The sequence below is a fragment of the Euprymna scolopes genome, chromosome 15 (assembly GCF_053919585.1).
Source record: "Euprymna scolopes isolate OS-2025 chromosome 15, ASM5391958v1, whole genome shotgun sequence".
NCBI lineage: Eukaryota > Metazoa > Mollusca > Cephalopoda > Sepiida > Sepiolidae > Euprymna > Euprymna scolopes.
Window position 1 is genome coordinate 70,904,781 of NC_136496.1, and position 24,577 is coordinate 70,929,357.

Here is a 24,577-nt window from a genome sequence, read left to right on the forward strand (position 1 = left end):
TACGGCATAATCACGTTGACACACCGGTTCTCATCAGATCACCGAAGTTAAGCAACGTTGAGCCTGGCTAATACCATTTGGGAATTCTAGGTGCTGTATGTGCTCTCCGCTCATCTCGGCATTGTTTCCAGTCGTCTTGTACCTCAACTTGCCACTGGTATTCAACAATGTTGACTCGGGAGAGGCATGGTTGGAGAGTGCGCAACTCTTACCACACAAATTTTACACGCAGGCATCCTTACAGTGGGTATCCATAGTCTGTCAAGACTGAAGGAAGCCTTTTTTTTTTTATATATATATATATATATATATATATATATATATAGTTCAAAGATGTCTATGCTTCTGTTAACGTATCATTTTTTTTTTTTTTCATTTGTAATCAACAGGTTACTCTGGATATTTTAGTCACAATTTGCAAATGATTTGTAAAGTTTTGAAGATTAGACCCCCCCCCCCTGAAAAAAATATGAAAATGGCACAGCACCTTTGTCTGCAAAATTCAAATCAAAGATTGCGTTTAGTTCCCGGGGTAAATAGGAAGCATTTTTTTTTTTTCAGAATTGTGCATGGAATTACTATGAATGCAGCCAACTGATTGGAAGAATTTTGTGTTTCGGGCAATTTTATACAAATATCTAGAATGTTCTCCATTAGATTTTTTTTCATTCTTTTTCACTCCAAACAAGGCATATTGTAACTTAGATGTCAGGGGGTACTATTTGGGATCATGTCTAACAGGAAGACTGTAGGGAGTGGAGTTGCGAGATGTCTGGTCACGTTACATTTAAACTTCTGCAGGTTAGTACAATCTGGAAAGCAGGAAACAGGAAGGGAATTTCAAAGATCAGCAGTTTGACAAAAGAAACTATTAGAATAGAATGCTTTCCAGCATCTCGGGACCTCAACAATGAAGAGGTGGGATTTTGCTGCTTGTCAGGTTAGTCAGGTGTATGTACATAGAAGGGAACACATACGAGGTTAGAGCACATTCCCTTAAAGTACTCATTAAATAGCCACAGAAATGCAACATTGTGTCGATGAGACAGAAGTTGGAGCTTAGCCAATAGTGTGGAATCTATTAGATTGGAGACTTTTTTGAACCATGTCTAATAGTGAGAGACTAGTGATAGATCCACCAGCCCAGATGTGGTAACAAAACTCCATGTTTGCTTCCCAACTAACTATAACATGGCTGTCTTAAAATCTAATGTGAATAAATTCCTATTGAGCCGTCCTCTAAAATAATGTATGCCCTAAGTTCCATCATAACTGATCATGTCGTCTCTTCATATATCCAAGACTTAACCCTTATTCTAGAGTAGCCTCCAGGCCTTGACAAGTGGTGATCTTTCAAGTTAAAAAAAAAAAAAAAAAAAAAAAAAAAGCTGCGTTTAATTTTTACTTACGTGACATTGGTGCTGGTGATCCCAGGAAAAACGAGTTTGCAGCAGAGGAGGACTTAAATGACCCCCCCCCCAAATATCATTTTGACCTGATAAAAATGAAATCGTCTAATCTAAAAAAAACAAAAATAAATAAATAAAACGCCCAAGATATTTAAAAAAAAAAAAAAAATATATATATATATGGGGGCCTTATAATTATCTTATTAATAACAGTCAGGTTGTCTCACAGGTGCGTATGTATACACGAGAGCGGAGGAGGGGGGGGGGCAAGAGAAATACGATACAGAAATGTAATTGCCCAGTTAACTAAACCTTACTCTCCTACCCTCTAATTCGTTAAGGAATTTACTGAATGAATTTGTCTCTTCCTGAAGATAAAACGCCAAGTCAATTCAATTCTGTTCCTTGCTCAGCTAAGAACACAAGATACTGTGTTTCTGGAGTGAGGGGAGGGGTAGAACAAATCTGAAGCGATCAGGAAACGGACAAAGATTATTTCTTCAGCTGTCGTTTCTCACAGACAACTACTGAGATTTCTGAGGAATTTACTAAAATCTCAATGCAACCAACACAGACACAATATTTGGATTGGGGACTCCTATGATGTCCGCCGGCCTTGTTAACTAGATAACATTCAAAGGAAGTAATGGTTATTTTAATTTGTCTGACTTAAGCTGCACTGCAGTTTAATACTGAAACCAAAACCTCATTAGTAGACGAGATAAAACATACTTATTTTATTCCCCAATAATGTAGACAAGCGACTAGTTCTTTATTTGTTTATTTTAATGGTTTTTTTTAAACTTCTTTCTTGCTTTCGAACGAATCCTAGTGTTCAGCTCAAGAAGGTGTAATATGTGTCCTATATTTTTATTCCCAGACATAAATACCACACCTAAAGTGTAACCATAAAACTAGCAACACGTAAACATTTGCCTGAAACACTAGTGTCTGTAGCTATAACGGGATAATTACTTAATTATAATTATCAAGCCCCTTTAAGAATACTTAAGGATGGGTACTGTCTGGGAAATAAACTAAGAGGCAGTGAACTAGTATTTATGTATCATTCACGGCTCGTTCGAACACTCTGGATTGCCTAATAACTACACCCGAATTTGGAGTTTGTTAGTTGCTGCTTCCATTCATTTCCGTGACAATTGTTTGGCAGCTTGGAAATAAAAGCTTAGCAAATGAAGTTAAAAGGTGGATTTATGGCTGGGTTTGAATCTCCCGACCGGCAGAAATTGTCATCTCCTACAATGATGATTGTGTAAGCATAAAACAAAGAATTCAACCTATCAAAAAAATATCGACGCTTCACCTTGCGATGGAAAAATAGCAAAAGTGTCGTCAACATATCTGAAATATGCAGTGGGTTTTGTTATAGAATTGAACAAAACGGATTCATGGTACCCGACGAAAATATCCGCTAAAGTTTAGCTTAATTAATACTTTGGTACATACAGCCCTCATGATTTGTTCGCCTAACAGATTAGACGCCGAACTCGATAAGTTTAAAATATCCGCTAAAGTTTAGCGGATATTTTCATCGGGTACCATGAATCTGATTTATTCAGTTCTATAACAAAACCCACTGCGTATTTCAGATATGTTGACGACACTTGCTATTTTTCCATCGCGAGGTGAAGCGTCGATATTTTTTTAATAGGTTGAATTCTTTGTATGGGGGCTCTTAAGTTCACTATGGAAAGTGAGAAGGACAATTCGCTTCCTTTCTTGGATGTTCTGGCCGAACGTTCAAGGGGGGGGGGCTACAATTTATAGAAAGCCGACATTTACTGACCTATATGTGAACTGGTTGTCTTTTATACCAAAATCACGTAAGGTCGGCCTAATTAATACTTTGGTACATAGAGCCCTCATGATTTGTTCGCCTAACAGATTAGACGCCGAACTCGATAAGATCAGGGAAATATTCATCAATAATGGTTATCCTGTTGACCTTATTGATGACTGTATTTTCAAAAAGGTTGCGGATTTTAAATCCCCTAAAAAGTTTGGGCCCTTGAAATGCCCGGTTTATTTAAAATTACCGTGGATTGGGGAAAAGAGTAACAGACTTTCCAAACAGATTCGCAGAAGTATTTACGACTGCTTTTATTCTGTGTCCTTACGTTTGGTATATACTACGAGACCTGCTTTTTCGTCTTTTCGCAAGGATAGTTTGCCTTACATCCATAATAGCAATATTGTATATCAATTCAAATTTCAGTGCGATGTCGGTTATATTGGGCGAACATCCTTGCATCTTCGTATAAACCAGCATGTTCCATCGAAGATCAGACAAGGGAGGATGGGGTCTGGTGGTCTCCCTCCTTCTGCAGCCTTGGGCTCTGCTATTGGTCAGCATTTGGTTGACAACCCATGCTGTGCCGATAGATATAAAATAGAATGGTTCGAGGTGCTACATAGAGCGGACTCCAGAAACCATTTAAAGATTTTGGAGCCTGTCTATTGCGGTGCGCCAACCTTCTTTGATCCGGCAAAAGGAAACATCAAACGCATTGTTTCTCTTTGGGGAACTTTGAATCTTTTCTCCCGTTTTTTTTTTCTTCCCTCGTTGTGTCAATATTTTAATCGTTTTTAAACGTTAAATTTATTTTAGTGTCCCCGTACTTTTGGCACATTCAATAAGTTCCCCATTAGAACTCTTTATTTTCAACATAATATTTTGTACGCTATCGATTTTCTCCTGATGAGATGATAGCCGAAAGAGCTCTTGAGAAACTTCCGCCTATTTTATTCAAAAGTGTATATATTACTATAATTTTTAAATACCTACAGACTAGTGTTTAATCCTTTCAGGAATCATCATTGTAAGATGTCACGATTACAGTCGGTCGGGGGATTCAAACCCAGTCATGAAACCATCTGACTCCATTAGAAAAGAACAAACCACATGGCCAACTTTAACCGCTAGAAATATCGTTGAAATTTAAACATTTATTTTTAAATGTCGAGACGTCTGTTCATAGTGATCTAATGATTATAACATGATCTGTGCAGGTGAGCTTAAGTGACAGACTTTCATTCCAACTTTAAATGCCCAACAATAAGAACAGAGTTCTTAAAAAAAAAAAAAAAAAAAAAAATTATATATATATATATATATATACACACACACATTAGCAGGGGGGGGGCTTTGCCTAAGCGTAAAATACGCTTAATATATTTTAATTTGTCCAGATTTCGTATATATTATTATAGAGTCGGATTTCAAAAGTAAAAAAGTATTTGGGTGCCATAAGCTAGAATCGAAACCGAAAGCAAAACTAGCATTCAAAGCTATTGACGTCACCACTGTACTGACGTGATACGAACTGATTAAAAATAAACTAAGATGAATGTACAAAATGTATAACGATTTTTTTCAATATTGACCCTTTTTGGACCCCTTAAAAACTATTTTACTCGGCTAAAAACCCATTAAAAACTATTTTAATCGGCTAAAAAAATGGTCCATAAAAAAAATCCAATCATTTGAGGCTCCTAGCGCCGCTCTGCGACTTTTAGTTTCGGAAGAGATAGAGTTTGAAAATATGGAAACAGACAGACATAGTGCCTTTTATATATTAGATTTAATATATATCAGAATAATCGGATTTAAATTCTGTAAATCAAATTTTGCAACAATTTATTTTTTGACAAGGAGTACAAAGAAAATAATTTTTTTTTCCTTATTCCATGGAGTTTCAATGAATGGATCATATCCTCAGAGGGAATGTATTTAGCAAAATGATATTCATATGTAATCTAAATTTTGTTAGTTAGCACATAAATTGAATATTAAATTTGTTTAGATAAATCATACATGCATGAAAATTTAACAATATCAAAAAGGAAGGTTGAAAGGACATCCCAAAAATGGTCTAGGTTTGAAGAATAATCAAAAGAAAACGTTTGATCAAATGCATATACATATGATACAGTGCAAAAAGGACTGATATCCAGATTTTTATATTTTGAAATCCAATATGAAAGTCATATTCCAAATTTTGTTTAAAAAAACTATGATATATATATATATATATATATATATATATATATATATATATATATATAAATATATGTGTGTGTGTGTGTGCATACATATATATATGCGTGAAAAAGACAGCAGAAAGACTAATTTTAGATTTTGTCTTGAATTAAATTGCCTTCCGAGCTGAATAAAATGGCTGACGCAAACGGATAATATTTGTTCTAGTAATATACATATACACTTAACTTACTATTTTATGTATACACAAATAACCGAATTTTATTCTAGAATAAAAAATTTCTGTAACTTACTTGCCAAAAGTATATTTTATGCTACTACTAGATCTGTGAGTGCGTGTATCACAACCTTTTCTTTTCTACTTCAAATTTTAATCTTGTGTGATTTGAAAATATATATGTTCGCCCAAATAATCACCCTCTCTTCCAGTCAGAATCATCCTAATTTTTTGAGGATTTCTTTCCCTAGACCATACAGGCATCTTTTCTCAATCCTAAACCCAAACAACCTGGATTTCCCATAAAAGTGAAACATAAATAAAAAATACTCTTGTTTAAAATGGAGAACCCCTTATGTCGTCCCTAAAGATACTTAGAATTATTACTCTAGGATAAGTGGGTTCTCCTTGTGTGGTCAACTTCTTTGTGATATTTATAAGATCACATCCTCTTCATCCACAGATGCTGACCCAAGCTATCCAGGCTAATAAAGAAAAAAACAGCAATGTCCTCAGAGGATTGAACCAGAAATATGTATGCAATCAAAAGATTAAATTCAAATTATTTTTTCTGGTGCTCATTATTAATCTGGGCCAGACTCAACCTCCTACACCCCTGAAGATATAAGAAATGAAAGTTCAAGTCTCACCAGAGGTTAATTATTTTCATTCATGTGGTTTCTGCAGAACCATCAAACGAAAAATTGGTAAATGAATAGGCACTCATACAGTAAAAGGATCGTGTTATCTTTGGTATCGTCCGTGCAGTTTGTAAACAGCCGAAAGGTGATGCAAAGCTATGTGATTTAATCCTAATACAAAAAATGCATAAAACATTTGCTATTATTAATTTATCATAAAAATAAAAAATCTCAATATTTATCTTGATTTGAACAAAACAAAAAAAAACATAACGATTAAAAAAAAAAAAAGTTTCTGCTAAAAAATATTCATGAAACTTGCCTTACAGCAAATTATTATTTTTTTTTTGTTATATGAATTTGTATTTTCTAAAAGTTTCGTAAAAATTGTCCAATAATTATTTAAAAATAACATTTTAATTTTTCAATTAATTTTTCATTGAATTAGCTTCGTATTGACAAATATATTTTTTCATTGAAAAAAATTGGCTAGCATTTGCGAAAAAAAAAAAAAAAAAAAAAAAAAAAAAATCAAATCTTTCATTCAGCACCTTCCAGCATTTGCCATAAATGTTCCGGATGATAGCGTGGTTCTTATACTGCATAAGCACCAATAAATGTACCTGCTCAACATAAGATTTGACTTTATACCTGAATCCCAACGCTATTTTTTAAAACTTGATCCATTTTACCATGATTAACTTTAACAGCAGAGTCAGTTGTAATTTAGATACTGCTAAAACTGATGCTATTTTTTTTTTTTTTTTTTTTTACAAGGTAACCACCACTTATCAAGGCCTGGAAGCCACTTGGGGTAACGGTTATTGCGTGTACAGTAATCAATGGGATAGTATCGTAGTAATCGTTAGTATTGGAGATTTGATAAAGTATCTTATTTAAGGGGGCGGTTTATCAGGAATTTGTTTATGTTGGACTTGACATCCAGGTTGTAATCAGGTGGGAAACATAAAACGGGCAAATGCTGTTCCTGCTTGCTTGCCTCTCCACGAGGGCAAAGTTAGAGACAAGGTCGGTTTTTAAAATGGGGAAAATCCAGCTACCAAAAACAAGCACTCTGGATTGGAACAATAAAAATTGCTTTAGTCTAAAAGGATTTCTTCAGTGACAGACAGAGAAGATGAAGTGTATTGTGAGAACAGATACTACACTTTGCTCTGATTTGCTATTTGTTTTCTCACTTGTCATCATGTGTAACACAGCCGCCAACATGTTTGAAACAGCAGCAGCTATATGACACATATGCAAATGACCAAGCCAGTGTGCAAAGTTACGTAACAGTGTCATAAGTTGTTTGAATGTGATAAGTTGTCAATCACATCTAAAACAATCTACATAGTGACAAACATTACGGATTTGATCCTGCAAGATCAACAGTTGATGTACTGACCAATATCACTGTCAATCTATAAATGGGGAGAGGGTTTTGGTTTCTTGGGTGATAGTTCATATATCAAATATCTTTAATAGGGGTTTGGCTTAAAGGTTTGTTTCACAAGATTGCTAGCTATGGAATATTTGGTAATGCCCTAGCAACTATCGAAATACTTTCTCTCTGATATGTCTATAAAAGTAGTGATTGATGTGTCTGAAAAACATAATATCAATACTGGTGTGCATTAAAAATTACCTCCAACAGTCTTTGTCATCTATATCAATGCTCTTCCAAATTATATACTATGATAATTTTTTGAAATCTATACAGACAACATAACTGTCTATGGCAACACTTCAAAGAACATTGCTTATCAAGATTTTGCGAAGTTTCATCCGACATCGAGCATGTGATGTAATGGAGGCAGGGTCTTATACCACCAATACTCAAATTCTTGCCCGAATCAAAATAAATGGCTCTTTCCTTAAGGAAAGGGCCATACTTTAATAAACTACTAAGACTTGTGGTTAATTATAAAAATAAATTAACTATTCTATACTTTCACCGTCTCAGTATAAATGAACCTATTTATATGTTCATAATTTATGAACCACACAAAATCAAGAAAACTTCAGATTTTCTTAAAACTGATAACAGAATAAATGTTCATTCAGTATATTTTATTGTCAAACATGGTCTAATTACATCAACACACAGGTTCCCGTTAGATCATTAAAGTTAAGCATTGTTGAGCTTGGTCAGTACTAAAATGGGTGACCATTTGGAAATACCAAATGCTGTATGTACTTTCTGCTTATCTCAGCATTGTTTCCAGTTGCCCTGGACTTCTTGCTACTGGAATCAAGCAGTGCTGACCCAGTTGAGGAGTGGTTAGGGATTGTGCAACCTTTGCTTCACAATTCATATAGTGTTATCCATCTTTTCAGGATGATTAGATGATCCTCATCATTCTGATGGATGAACATCTAATATATACAAGGCAAAATGTGTGTGTGTGTGTGTGTGTATGTTTTTGTCTGCCAAAACCTTTTGACATATGCATCAAACAATGACAAAATTGATATCATTAGAAAGATCAATCTCTCGGATGAAAAATATCTAAAAATTGGCCACAAAAAAAAGATTAATTCTGTGCTGGTCAACTGGTTTTTGCAAGATGGGGTCAATTTTTATCACAGACACTTTTGCAAAGTCATATGCCTAGCGATCTCAATATATGTTTAAAAGACCTTATTTTGAAGGCCCATGATGTCATAAGTCGTCGTAGCCGAGACGGCTAGCGCATTTTCTTTTTTCATCTCCTTTTCCTCCTTCATGTTACAGGATTGAGCCTGCCTGCCTGCTTACCTACTGTGACTATTTTTTTTTTTTTTTACTTGCACGGATACTTGCTGTTATTTTGATTGAAAAAAAAAAAAAAAAAAAAAAAGTTCCTTTATTTTTTTAATATTTTTTTTTTTAGGGCTGGAGGTTGGTTGCTCAATGGCCTTAATATACCACCTCTCCACCCGGGCAACGCTGGGGTATCCATGCTAGTTCATTATAAAATTACATTTTGTTTTCTCTTATGAAACTTAAATGTGTGCTAATGTCATATTTGAGTCTGTTGGACCAAGTTGTTGATTACCGACACATGACGTTTTTCATGATTTGACCACTGATGGATACTTTGAATTCTGTAATTATTTTGTTTTCTGTACTGGAACATAATCCAACGAATAACCATAAAGCTAGAAATCTCGTGGATTTATATCTGGTGAATGTGCCATTAAGTACCATAATGCAATCGAATGGTGCCAATGTCTACAGTATCATTCTCAAACCAGAACACTCAGATTATGTCTGGGTTTAATGATAGCAACCCGTGTAGTTCAATTCAGAGTGCCGTGGCCTCTGAAGGATTTCGTTTGTCATTAAAGCTCTGTCAATATTAATGCTAATGTCATCTCCTTGTGTGATACTATTAACGCCCCCCCCCTCAAGTGTTGAAAAGATAAGTATGATAAAAAACAAAAAGTTTATCAGGAAAACAAAGGCATTGGAAGTTGTTCAACACACACACAAAAGAAAGCTGAAATAGGATTGTAGGTCAAGGTGTGGGGATCTCTGAGCTGCTAACTGTCCCAAGTTGAATACTGTCCTTAACTGTTACGAACCGAAAACTGTCAGTAAACTGTTGCAAAACTCACTGCCACTCCTAAAAGTGACTGTCAACTAACTAACCATATTGACCTCTTATCCTAATTACTGCCACACCTTGATTAACAATCCTTTTTCAGCTTTCTTTTGTGTTCCTTTGTGAACAACTTCCTATACCTTTGTTTTGTTGATAAATTTATTTTCATTTTTTTTATATTGGTTTCCTTATTTTTTTTTTTATTTTCTAACACTTGGAAAGGAGGTGATGTCAATAGTATCCCACATGATGCAGGTTACTCTTAGTATTTCGGTGTTTTACAATAGGTGGTGGGATTTGCAACAGTTTACAAATGCTGGGAATAATTGGCTGAGAATCAGTGCATGGCCATACAGTCGACAACAGTTGTGAGTTGGGCAGTCAAACACAAGTTGTGGCTCGGAGTAGATCGACATGAACTGACGTCAGCAGACGATTATGTAGTGGTTTACCTTAGCGTGTAGAGGGTTGATAGTGTCACACACACACACACAGTGCAATTGAATGTATCGGAATTTACGTTTTTTGTTTTTTTTTATACTTGTGAACCACTGTGCACCCCATTTTCAGCAACAGCCAATGTGAGAGACTACGACACGACTAGAAGAAAAGATAAGAAATGCACAGCACATAATATTTCAGTCAGTAATGTTGTCGAGCAGGGATGGAGCACACATCGTATTATACTTGGATGATTTTGAAAACCAATTTTCTTTCAACCCTAAAAATGTATAGAATAATACCATCAGCAATAATTTTGTAAAACTTTTCAGAGTTTAAAAAAAAAAAAAAAAAAAAAAAATCATTCAAGGTGATGAAATAGGATCATTAATATTAAATGGGTCACATTTGTGAGGCCTTTGCCAACTCGTAAATAAACATGAATGGAACTTACACTTTGTTTAAAATAAAACAGGTTTAAAGAATATCCTGACTGGAACTACTTCAAAATTATCAGATAGCTAAAGAACATACTACCCCCGCCTTTTTTTTTTTTTTTTTTTTTTTTTTTTTAAACATTTTTCTGATATGATGATAAGAACAAGTAGATGTCAAATGTGTTAGGAAAAAAATATTGAGCAAAAGCTAAAAATAAATATGGCGGTTCTCTTGGCTTTGGAAAATTCTAGTTTATGGTAAATTTGTGGTTAGCATAACAATCATGATTCTGGGGCCATGCTTGTAGATTTAAGATAGGAGAACGGTCCAAATATTTCAACATTTCTTCCAATTTAACTTTGGTGCCACTCAAATTTTAAAAGTATTAGGTGGTTTCTTTATAGTACCACAATAGGGAAAAGTATTCAAGAACTCTCTCTCATATATATATATATATATATATATATGTACATACTGGCAGTTCAACCTGGCTTTGCTTGGGCCGTATGTACTGTTCATAACTTTATGCGCATATATATATATATATATATATATATATATATATTAAAAAGATTGACCAGCTAACCTAGATCTATAATTTTAAGTGTTTAGATCCAAAATTGGTGGAGGAGGTAAAGTCTGCAAAGGTAAACTCTTTCAATTTTGACTTCTTGGCAGCCAAATTTTCGCTCAAAATCTGATGAAAAAAGCTTTCTGCATGTCTGAATGCTCTTTATGTAAAATTTCAAATGTTTAGACCCAAAATTGGCTTAATAGTTAGCTAGAGACCGCAAAGGTCAAATCTTTTGAACTGACTCCTTGGCAACCAAATTTTCAGCGAAAATCGATTAAAAAGCTTAGCCCTATGTCTTAATACATATGTAAAATTTCGAATGGTTAGATGAAAAATTGGCTAACTAATTTGGTAGAGAGCGCAGTAATCAACTGTTTTTAACTTTGACCCCAATTTTGACTGCTTAACATTTATTGTTTTGGGCTCAAATCAAATTAAAACGTTTGATCCTTGTCCAAGTAACCTACATCTAAAATTTCAAGTGTTTAGACCCAAAATTGGCAGAGGAGTTTGGTAGAGACTTCAAAGGGCCAAATCGATGAACTTTGACCCCTTGGCAGTCAAATTTCTGTCCGAAAACCGATTAAAAAGATTTTCCCAAATCTCAATACCGTTTATGCCAAATCTCGAGTCTGTAGACTGAAAATTGACAGTAGCTTTGTAGGGAAATGTACACATACACACAATTTGACTTATATATATATATATATATATGTGTGTGTGTGTGTGTGTGTGTGTGTGTGGTTCTCTAATAGCCTCAAAAATACCCCGGCGCCTGTCGTCTACAAATATTGACCATTTGCCTTCTACTATTAATTCCTTCTCTTGCCAGTTTTGTTTTCTTCAACTTACCATACATTTGATTCAGCTGAAGATCATTCTAGCCCGAGGTAATTTTGTTTATAAGAGGTGAGATCCCATCAATAAATAGAAATGTTAAAAAATACATTTGTTAAAATTTAAAAAAAAAATGTGTATAACTGCCAATAACGATTAAAAAAAGAAAAAAAAAAGAAAAAGATAGTAACTAAAAATATGTACACTCTTAAAAGTTAGTAGAAATTCTTCTAGACCGAGGTAAACGTTTTCAGTAGATACATGCAAACTGAATGACCGATCTCTAAAATCTATAAATACTTTGATCCCTCCCTTCACTTAAAAAATTCAGATCAAGTAACTCTAATGAAGTTTCAAGTATTTATTAACGATCACAGAATATAATATACCTACTATCTTTTTTTTAAAGTATTAGTGAAAATGTATTATGTAAACAATAAAATATTTTATTAAAGTTAGTTTTAAGTACTAATGAAAAAAAAATAAATAAACGAAATAAATGCACACAGACGAATTTATTTTCCTTAATCCTCATCTAAAAAATCAGAAACGTAGTACAGTTCCTGGTTTGTTAATTTTATTTACCGCCTCTTTTTTTTTTTCTTAATCTATCCTTCTAGGCAGGATCAAAGATTGTTCTCAACAATCTTTGATTCCCATTAATAAATAGAACTGTTAAAAAGTATGTTTGTTAACATTAAAAAAGAAAAGTGTGTATAAATCTAGTGTAAACGTCATCCAACGCGATTCATGTTTTTAAGTGCCCACCTTTCAGCACTAAATCAAAACAATATCTACTGTTTATCCAAAAGCAACTAGATTTAATGCAAAGTATACAAGTAAAAAAGAAAAGAAAAGAAAACTTGGGGACAGGCTCTAAATGTATGCATGCATGCATGCATGAAGAAAAGGCAATTTTATATAATCACTCATATATAATCTCCAACAGAGGTCTTTTTTCTTTTAAGAGCCCTTGTTGCAAATAGGTAATTTGATTGTTACGTTATATATCAGAGGGAACTTTTCCTTCGTTAACATGAACACTAACCTTCAAGTCCGGAGCAATGGATTTTTTTCTTCTCCTTAGAAAGGACTCCTTACTTATCAAGACCTGGAGGTCACTTGAGAACAAGGGTTAATGAGTGTAAGGTGGTCAGTGAGACAGCGGCATACTAATCGGTGGTGGTGGAAATTGAATAGAATCTGATCATTTAAGAGGATGGCTCAACAAGAATGGTTTTTAATGCATGAAAGAAAAAAAAAAAAAAACATTTGGAAACTGAAGGAATTCTATAAAGTACTCCCTCTTCCCCCATCTAGAAAGAAAAAAAAAATCTCTTCACTTAAACCATGTGCTTTTTTGGTTCTAACACAAAGGAAAATAGACTTTAACGAACTAATAAAAAAAGATATTAGTTTATTTTGTAATAAACAAGTTCTGATGATTCTTTCAATGAACAGAGCCGGTATTCAACGTGTTCATTTGATTATCAAGAAATTTAAAATGGCAGAATAAGGTCAAAACACACATTTTGCATTGTAGAAGCCTAGAGATGCCATCAAAAATGTGAGAAAAATGCACAGTATAATCTAAAAGAACAACGGAGAAAACATTGGAGGCAACGGAGTTTTGTTTTGTTTTGTTTTTTTGTATATACGAGGAAGATAACGTGTTGCACAAGATGGTAGATGTTGATATCAGCATCTAGCATCCTGCTAGACACATTCTGTTGGTAAATAAATATATTATAATTGAAAATTATTTAATTTTTTTCCAATATTCTCATTATTCTTTTATACACTTACTCGTGTTTCCCCACAAACTGCATTGTAATAGCCTTCAAACAACTCCTTTCATACACACACACATACTAGCAAAAGTACCCATCGTTGACTGGGTTCAAAAACAGCCTACAGAAAATGGACTCTGATTTATGAAAGTATGATAGGTTATGAAAAGGATGGGTTGTAAAGAGATAGCTTCGAAGTTGGGGGTATTAAAACCAAAGCAAAATATGATGAAAGTAAAAAGAAAATAGATAAACCCCATAACTTATTATATCATACCTGTTCACACTGAAACACTTATCACAATATTCTGTGGATCTACATAAAAAAACCTTATTAAACTTTGTGACATATTTCCATTCTATGGAGGTCAGGTGCGAACGAACACCCCATAATTTTATTATACCATATTTCTTCAAACTGAAACATTATTATCAAATTATACTTACGCAGATAGATATGAAAAGTCTTTATTAAAGTTTGTGCCTATTTCCATTCTATGGAAACCAGGCACGAACGCAGACCCCACAATTTTATTATACCATCTCTATTTAAGTTAAAACATACTTATCAAAGTATTCTTATGTACATCTATATCAAAAACACTTGTAAACGTTTTTATTTTTAATTTTATTTCCATACTTTGTGGACCAGGCGCGAACGCAGACCCTACAATTTTAATGAACCACCCTTCTGCCAGATCAAACATACCCATTCCTGTGTCTCGATACATCTATCATTATATGAGATCAGTTTTCTATAATAGTCAACCATATAGGTGCCTATTCGTGACCAGACACAGACATTCTGCTTTATATTATAGATTCAAGCACGTCTGATTGAATACAGAGTTTTTCTTTTTTCCGATTTTTTGGATATTTTTTCCATTTGTCGAGCGGTCTGTAATTTCAGCTGACAAGTTGGAGTAAATGGCGCCAAAAAGTAGTTGTTCAGACATATTCTTCTGAAGCGCTTTCTATCGGTGCATCCTGATTATCATCAGGAGCGATTGTTATCGTTTTCTTTTGTGCGTGATTTTATGCAACATGCCAGCTAAAATTAAAAAGACCGCTCAATGAATGGAAAAGATATCCAGAAAAATCAGGGGAAAAAAATAACTGCTGTGCTCAATCAGACGTGCTTGAATAATGACTTGCTGCCAAAATATATAAAATGAACTTACCTAAGACTCATACTTTGAAGATATATATTGTATTCAACGGTAAACACCCTTTAATCCAGTTTGTCCTGGAAGAGAAAAAAATAAAAATATACAAATAAACATAACAAGGAAACAATCTCAATAAAAACAAAAACGAATTCAGCTCAATATCATTTCGAATAAAGCAGGATCAATAGTGGTGCTTAGTTTAAAACTTAGCTGCAGTTTCATGGACCGTCCAATTGCCAAAAGAGTTATGAAAACTTCCTTAAACATCTAAATAAAGTTTCAAGCTCTATTGTAATGTTTGAGCAAGTCTTTGTAACACTGGACTAACTGTAAAGCTGCAGTAAAAAGTTTAAAAGTTTTCGCAATTGTATTTTTGAGTGTTGCCCGCACTGACAATTAAAACTTCAGCTTCCAAAAGAGTGCAACTTACAATTGAATTTTACCTAGTACTTTATCCACTACGCCATGCGTCCTTGTGCAAGGTCGAAGTTTCAATCCTCAGTGCGAGTGACACTCGGAAATATAATTACGAATTACTTAAGTCATGGTTAACAGAATGAGAGCATGCTACCCCCGTGGATTCAATAAAGGGTTCTATTTGAAATTCAGTGCAGATTCTAGAGTTCGATGGAAAGATTACAGGGTTCGACAGAAAGATACACTTTAAGGTTGGAGGTTATATCGACCTGAACGTTGTGCGAATAACACTCCAGATGAGAATGGTAGTCTGAAGAATCGAAATACAAATAAGCAATCCTCATCTAAAAAATTTAGAAACATAAGACTTAATACGTATATTTAAGAAACAAATACTCTATAGAGTCATGTTTAAATTTGAGTATGACACAAAATTACACTCTTCTCAACAAAAAAAAAAAAAAAAAAAAAAAATCTACGGATTTTTATTTTCAGTTTCACCTTAAAACTTTTTGCTCCGTTTAAAAATATTTGCATATGTTCACTCGAATTTAAAATTTTCAAGTGTCACATTAACATGGACACGTGATAGGTGTAGAAATGTACAGGAAATAGAAGGTATGCATTCTATCTCACTTTAGAAAGTGCACTTTAACAACTGGGGTCATGAACAAACTAATTCGTCAAGTCAAGGTATTCCTGTCAGATAGTTTTGCACTAGTTATGGCTTCCTGGAAGTGAGGAGACGTTAGCTTTCATTCTTTGAATCTCTGCCATGCAAACGCAGACATGATGGGGAGTGGCCAATTGCAGAAGGGCTGATCACATTTCTGAGTCAGACATTTATCAGTCTATGCTCACTCGGATTTCAGATAGATTTTTTTTTTGAAGGACTTGTGCGCCCCCCCCTTTTTTTTTTCAAATCACCAAAGTAAAAGAGGAAACTACACTAATGCAAGAAAGAATCTTTTAGCATTTGTTCTAGCTGCGGATGGAGCATCCCACCAGATGCTAGCAATTCACCTGCTATTTCATACATTCCAACCAAAAGATCTTTTTAAAATTCTAACCATCACTTTAAGTGCAATTGCTTGTATCTCTCTTGCACTTGTTTAACCGGGTATCTTTGCCATGTAATTTTTAAAAATTCTTTTTCACAAGTCCGATTGCTTCTATAATTACAGCAATGATGATCTTCCTAAAATTTCAGTTTCTTTTCATGTCATACATAAGACCTTGGTATTTTGTTATCTTTTCCCTCTCAGCTCCGTATAAGCCAATAAATGTGTGTGTGTGTGTGTATGTGTAATAATATGATATGTTATCTAATGTAATATGTCAGCAAGAACACCTCTTACAACAACAATGAACAGAGCCCATATTGTTGCCTTTTTTAGTTTTCTATGTGTAATGTGAGTATTATTTTGATTCTTCAGACTACTGATCTCATCTGGAGTGTTATTTTAACGTTTCGGTCGATGTAAACTCCAACCTTCTTCAGGTGGATCTTCTCAAATTCCAGAATGTGTGTCCACAAGGACCCATGACACAGTGGTTAGAGTACTTGGAAAAATTCAATTGGAGAGTGATATTCTCCTGAAGGTTAAAGGTTTAATCCTCAATGTGAGCGACCGAAAAATTGTGAATTACTTAGGACCTCTATCCAGTCATGGCTGATGGAACAAGAGCATACTACTCTTGTTAAATAAAGGGTTCTGTTCAAAATTCTGTCCAGATTCACAAGTTTGACAAGATACACCTGGAGAAGGTCGAAGGTTACATCGATCAAAATGTGAAAATAACTAAAGATGAGAATAGTAGCCCAAAGAAAGAAAATACTAATAACCAATCCCCATCTAAAAAAATTCAGAAATGTAAAATTATGCAGCGTAACAAAATTACAAACAAGGTGCAAAGTTAAATTTCCAAATAAAAAACGTTAAATTAAAAATGTGGAGAGCTTTAAAAAATTATGTTGGAATCCTTAAACAGAAAAACAAGTGTATACAAAATATGGAAAGGCACAAAAAGCAACATCAATAAAACCTCTAATGAATGGAAACATTTATTTAATCTACGAAGGTAGTATGCTCTCGTTCCATCAGCCATGAATAAGTGGAAGTCCTAAGTAATTAGCATTTGTAATTAGAATGTCGCCCGCACTGAGGATTGAATCTTCAACCTCCTGTAGAGTAACTTAAAACTGAATTTTACCAAGTACATTATCCACTATGCCATGGGTCCTTACGACCGAAACATAACATTCAAGATGAGAACAGTAGTCCAAAGAATCTAAATCTCGTAATATGAATAATCAATCATTATCTAAAAAATTCCGAAACAAGACTAAACACACAATTTTCAAAGAGACGAACACTCCTATAAGGTTATGTTTAAATTTGAGTATGGCACAAAGTATACCCACTTCCTCCTCCTCAACGACATTTGGTCAAATCGGAATACTGATACACTGGTAAAAAAAAAAATAAATAAATAAATAATAATAAAATGTGTAACAAGTTGCTTTATATTTGGTTTCCTTCTTGGAATGAAAGTGTCCGTATTAGGCATTCCGAAGATCAAAGTAAATAAGCAAAAAAAAAAAAAAAAAAAAAAATAGAGTTGAAAAGTGGTAAGTATTTTTGCAGACTTCTTGTTAGCAGACAAGATCAACTAACCTCACTTTAGATAGACATAAATACACGAAAGTGGATAAGAACATTCGTCCCAGATGAACAAGAAATCAGTTTTAGAAGTCGGCCTGTAAGCAGGGTTCGGGGTCAATAGAAAAAAAAAAATCTAAGGATTAGATGGATAAAACAGGAGGAAAACAAAAACCAGAAGTAAAATAATTAAACAAAATCTACCTCTGGGATGACATTTTTTTTTTTCCAACGATGATTGACTTAACTTTGATTCTAAGGATTCACAACATTCCCTATCTCCTTGCTTCCCCAAGAGCAAAACATTTGACACAAAATCGATTTTAATGCAAGGAAATTCAACTTCCCCCTCCCCACACCGTGCCGAAAGATTCCAGAAGAGACCAAAAATAACATTTGTCCAAGACGGAAAGGATTTCTGACTACAGACAAGACAGATACCACACATTGATCTGGAGGAGGAAAGAAGGTAAAGGAAAAGTAGAAATGCATAGTTTGATTTCCTTCACAATATATACGGCATAATCACGTTTGACACACTGATTCCCATCGGATCACCAAAGTTAAGCAAAGATGAGCCTGGCCAGTACCAGATGGGTGACCATTTGGGACTTCTAGGTGCTGTATGTACTCTCCGCTTATCTCGGCATTGTTTCCAGTCATCCTGGACTTCTTACCAGTGGACTCAAGCAGTGCCGGTTCAGGAGAGGTGTGGTTGCAGATTGCGCAACTCTTGCCACACAATTACACGTGCATCTGCCCCTACAGGGGGTATCCTTTTTCTTTCAAGACTGAACGGAGGCATCGAGTTACCATGAATCATTATTTATATGCGTAGGTTTTTAATCTTTTTTAGCAGAGAATAGTCAGAAAATTGTGAATAAATAAACTTCTGTTTGATTTTAATTTTGTAAATGTAGTTGTAAATAAATGGCGAATCTTGTGAAGTGTTTGCAATTGAAAGAATTACCAAGTTAGATAATATAATCGATGAAATCTATTGGAATTGTGTTTTATTATTTAAAAACGTAAGTGAAAATTCATAAATCACTGGCTAAACAGAATCACATTGGTTTATCAGATGCAATGCTATAACGGTCTAACTTCAAGGCTATATTTCTTTATATATTAGATAATCAGCATTATAGTCTCCAGTACACAATAAAAGTTATCAAACGTACTGAAACTTGTATTTTTCAATATTAAGCCCTACTGAAAAATATGATATACAGTGTATATTTTGATAAAAAAAAAAATAGCAAATGATATTTAGTTTTGCTTAATATTTTACTATTCAAACGTTCTTCCTCTATTTCTTTCTTGAGTTTTATATTTATCTTCCTGTAACTTTACCCTCTCCCTCCAGGCAGGATATTTGACCTTCCTGTTGACCCCCTTTCTATTGCAATGGTCATATCACTTAATACCCCACATCATCCCCTTGCTTGGTTTCATTTCCATTATTTCTTCTGCCTGACTTATGTAAGTTATGGTTCCTGTTTGTTTTTTTGTTTTGTCTTGTTTCCAAGCACTCCTGTGGTTTTTGAAGAGATAACCACATTATGAAACTACATTACTCAGAGTACTTGGGTATATATATATATATATATATATTTCATTTTGATCAAAGAGGGTCCAATAATATCATGGTGGTCTGGTTCGAACTTCATGCCATCTGTAACAATACATTTTACTTTATGTATAGCATTAAAATCAGAAATTAAAAAAAAAAAAAAAATGGTTAGGAGGGTTATAAGTAAAATAACATTGAAATGTTAAATAAATTTAGGTCTGAGCTCCTTATTAACAATGTGGAATACACCTAACGTTACTCCAAAGATTGAGGCAATATAGCGTTACAGCTGGCCATAAATCATAAGGACTCATTCAACCCAGGGCAATGGCAGGTCGTGTTGCTAGTGTATATAAGGTATGAACATGACAGGACTAAATGTTAAGATTTATAATCTCATGGTGTACAAAAATGTTTCAAAATTATATATAACTATCTATACTACCTAGCTGGTGTTGCCCGGGAGTCTAATTTTAAGTAAACTTGTTATCTGTTCATTTTTTACTAAACCATTCTTTTTCGTTTGTTGCTTAATTTTTACAGATTTCAAAAGTTCAATTATTACGGTATGGTTTGATTATAAAATTATTTAACCAAGTTATTAAACTATAACTTTTTTAAAATCTATCTATAAAACTATTAAATATAAACATTTAAATGTTATTTTATGTAATCCAACATCAACTAATTCACATACAAACAGCAAAAGTTCCCGTTAATTCATGTAACCGTTGAGGATAAAATCGACTGCGTGTCACCATTTTTTTTTCCGTCATTCAGCAGTTGAACTCTACAAGACGCGCATGTCCAGAGTTTGTGTTGTGAATTATGGTTTAAGTTGAGAAGTTGGTGAAAATTGCGGCGTTGATGAGAAGGAGTTCTGACAATTCTTCACATATTGTTGCTATAAAGAACAATCTCGGTAATAAGGCAAATATTAATACACTGACTGTAATGTCAATATTGCATGTTGACATTACAGTTTGCAATGATGCCCGTCAACAATATTTGTTGACGGTTTCTTTTCGTTAGCAAAGCCGTCAACAATTATTACAGACAAATTTTCTTAGCTAATCCTACCTCATTTTTGACCTAATTCCGACTTTCCTACATAGATGGACAGATTGTATGTAAACTCTTTCAGTGAATAGTTTGAAGAGTTTTCTGTAAAAGAATAAAAAAGAAAAGAGCCAGAGATGTGGAAAGCGAACTTATCGACGGGGAGACGAGAAAGAAACATGGCGACGGGTAGAGCATCACAATATACATGATGGCCGCAGAAGAGATTATGCAAATGTAGCAAAATCGAAAGTGTATAAAATAAAAAATAAAATGAATAAAAACGAACGTCACGGCGGACGCCAGTGGGATGATTAAAGAAGTGTCACTCCTGAGTGCTCATGCTGACTGATGTGGAATAGTCAGGAATAGGTGCATGGGCGGGATTTTGTAGATGATTGAAAGTTTTTTTTTTTTTTTGGGGGGGGGGGCTTTGTCTCATATATATATATATATATATATATATATATATATATATATATATATATACTAGCATTTCAGCCCCGCGTTGCCCGGGTGTTTGGAGGTGTATGTTGAGCTTTAAAAAAAAAAAAAAAAAAAAAAAAGCGGTCAATTTTTTTTTTCTTTTTTTTTTTTACTTTGACCCCTATTCTGACCCCTTAACATTTGTTTTGGGCTCAAATCAAGTTATTAGGTTAGATCCATGTCCAAGGAACCACTATCTAAAATTTCAAGTTTTTAGACCCAAAATTGGCGGAGGAGTTTGGTAGAGTTCTCAAATTTCAAATCGTTGAACTTTGACCCCTTAACAGCCAAATTTCTGGCCGAAAACTGATTACAAAGATTTTCCCAAATCTCAGTACTCTGTATATCAAATTTCGAATCTGTAGACTGAAAATTGACAGAGTTATTGCATAGGCAAATGTACACACACACACGTCCACTTTATCTGTATATCTATAAAAGTGAAAGTGTCTGTCTGTCTGTGTGTGTGTACATTTCCATACGCAACAACTCAATTTTAAGTCTACAGACTCGAAATTTGATATACAAGGTACTGAGATTTGGGAAAATCTATGTGATCAGTTTTCGGCCAGAAATTTGACGATTAAGGGGTCAAAGTTCAACGATTTGATCGTTGAGAACTCTACCAAACTCTTCCGACAATTTTTGGTCTAAACACTTGAAATTTTAGATAAAGGTTCCTTGGACATGGATCTAACTTAATAAATTGATTTGAACCCAAAACAATAAATTTTAAGGGGTCAAAGTTAAAAAAATTGACCTTTTTTTTTTTGCTCAGCATACACCTCCAAACACCCGGGCACCCATGCTAGTATATATATATATATATATATATATATATATATATATATATATGAGAGAGAGAGAAATTCCGTATGTATGATCCTTGTTCTGTATAAATTAGCGGAATTATAATCTCTGGGGAATTAAGATTTCATCAGCCACAATGTCACTTCCTGGAGTATATACAGACTTGCAATTTCTGAGAAAATCTAATAAGAGTCGTATCTTTCCTAGTCTATTCCGTTCTACGATTTCTTTGTTCTTGGAGAAGTGGAAACAGTTTAGAAGTAATTCAAACGTATTTAGACTCATTTTAGAAGAAATGGAGTTCTTGTACTGCAAATTATTGCTCTAATATGATGAAATGGAACCTTTTCGATCCAATCCCATCCACAGTAAGATTCCTAAGAATGTTTCAATCTCTTTTGTTGTCAGAATCCATTTTGTATGTCTACATGTAGGAGTTAGTCCGTTTCCACTTATTGCAGTAACTTGATCGATATACTAATGCTAAAACCTTAAAATTAAGAGATAAGATGTATATGCTAAAAACGTATTAAGTATTATGCATTTTGGGTGGATCCCACTGACAAATTTATAGAAAACTGTGTGGCAGTCAACGTGTTAATGAAGTAGAAAATTTGATCAAGCCTCAACAAATGTTGATAAGATTCACATAAATCGATCGTATTTTATAAATTAAAGATAAAAAAAAGTTTTTAGGAAACATGTCCTCTCTCTCTCTCAGCAGTTTTATACATTTTATGACACTCTAAATGGGGAATGGGTCTGAACATCACACAAGTGTTCCGCTTTTCAGCTACAAATTGATTTCTAGTAATAGCTATTTCGACTCCAGTTGCTTCATGGCACAGAGTTTCTTTCATAGAACTGCTTATCTGTGGAACAATACCATGGAGCTACTTCCTTGCTGACTATGGTATGATCGCTTTCAAGTCCAACATGGACAGGTTTTTGAGGAGCCGCCCTCTAAAATAAATCATGAAACTTCGATTATGGTATCCATTAACCCTTATCCTTGAGTGGCCTTAAGGGCTTGATGAGTGGTGACATGATGTAAAAAAAAAAAAAAAAAAAAAAAAAATTTGCAATCCAAATATTTAGAAATCTGAACCCTTGCATATTAAAAAGGTTCAAGGATGTCCAAATATTAACGTATTCTGAACCAATATTCAAACTAGACTTAAATTTTACATCCTACTCTACTTCATAATTTTTTTTTTTTTTTTTTGCTTGTGATACTAATGAAGTATTGCCTATCAAGGCCAAAGTGCCACTCGAGGATTAGAATTAATGAGATTAGGTCAGATTTGTAATATTTCAAGTGGGCATGCTAACATGGGACTTTAACAACAACCATGTTGTACTTAGCTGGGAAGCAACCCTGTGATATTGTATTCTACATATGGAGAGTTCTCGGAAAAAACTTATTGTGGTAGTTCTGCTTATTTTAGGTACACAGAGAAAGAAAAGAAAATTATTTAAAGTCGTTAACATTAGACGAGTTTTTGCTGTAAATGTTTTTACACGGGAACATGAAAGCAACGATAGCATAGAGAGAACTAAATGTTTCTTCCATGAGAAATGGGCTGTTTAAGAAAGAAAAACAATCCTTCCCGATGAGGCTTCGAAATCGATTCTGTACCGTGTCAATGCAAGAGAGAGTGCTCCAAGCAGTACCGTCCTAGTTGCGGCAGCAGTACTCCATCTCAGGACCTATTTAGCTCTTGTACAGCTTGATAATTGCGTCAGCAGTAAGTTTTTTTTTTAGCTACGTTTTTAAAAGCAAAGAAAAAAAAATTGATTACGAAATTTCTTCAAACTGATAAGTTATTGATCCCAGATAACGCCAGGTTTCCTCGCTTGTATTAAATATAATGTGGAGGGAAAAAAAAAGAAAAAAAAAAAGCTAAGTAGTTGTTTCTCTCATCATAATATGCCAAGACCATAATAAACAGGAAGGGAGGTGACAAGATCAGTAGGGTTAAGTGAGAGGAACAACCAATGAACAAGGAGAAACGAAGGAGGAGGTGGGGTCGGATGTGGTCTGTTACTGTGACAAAACACTCTGGACATGGTAAAAATGACAATTGGACAAGAAGATTTCTAGAGTTAAAAAAAATAAAAAAAAAAAAAAAAATAAAAAATCTATAATTATTAAAATGTTATGTTTTTAATGCATCCCTGTATTGTGAACAATATTTATTTTCTTTATGCCCCATTATAAATTTATTTATCATGTATCTAATTATAATATATCTTCTATTATATAAAAGGCACTATGTGTGTTTGTTCCCTATGGACCTCCGAAACAGCTGGGCTATTTTTTTTTTTTTAATTTAACACAAATATACTTTACGTGTCTGGCAATGTTCTTAGATAGATTTTGAATCGGAATGTCTTTGATAAGTATTGATAATCCAAACATCTGATGAAAGAATGAATAGT

The 24,577-nt window shown here is 34.1% G+C and overlaps 1 protein-coding gene and 1 pseudogene across 1 annotated transcript in view; one reads left to right on the top strand and one right to left on the bottom strand.

The window, feature by feature from the left end:
* The window catches only part of LOC145293879 (uncharacterized), a 414,014-nt gene that overhangs the window by 318,400 nt on the left and 71,037 nt on the right, over positions 1-24,577 (bottom strand). The window contains exon 2 of the mRNA XM_080140635.1: positions 15,140-15,204. The gene's annotated coding sequence lies outside the window, so the exon portion shown is untranslated. The remainder of the gene's footprint in view (positions 1-15,139; positions 15,205-24,577) is intronic.
* On the top strand, positions 18,720-18,837 carry LOC145294267 (5S ribosomal RNA; annotated as a pseudogene).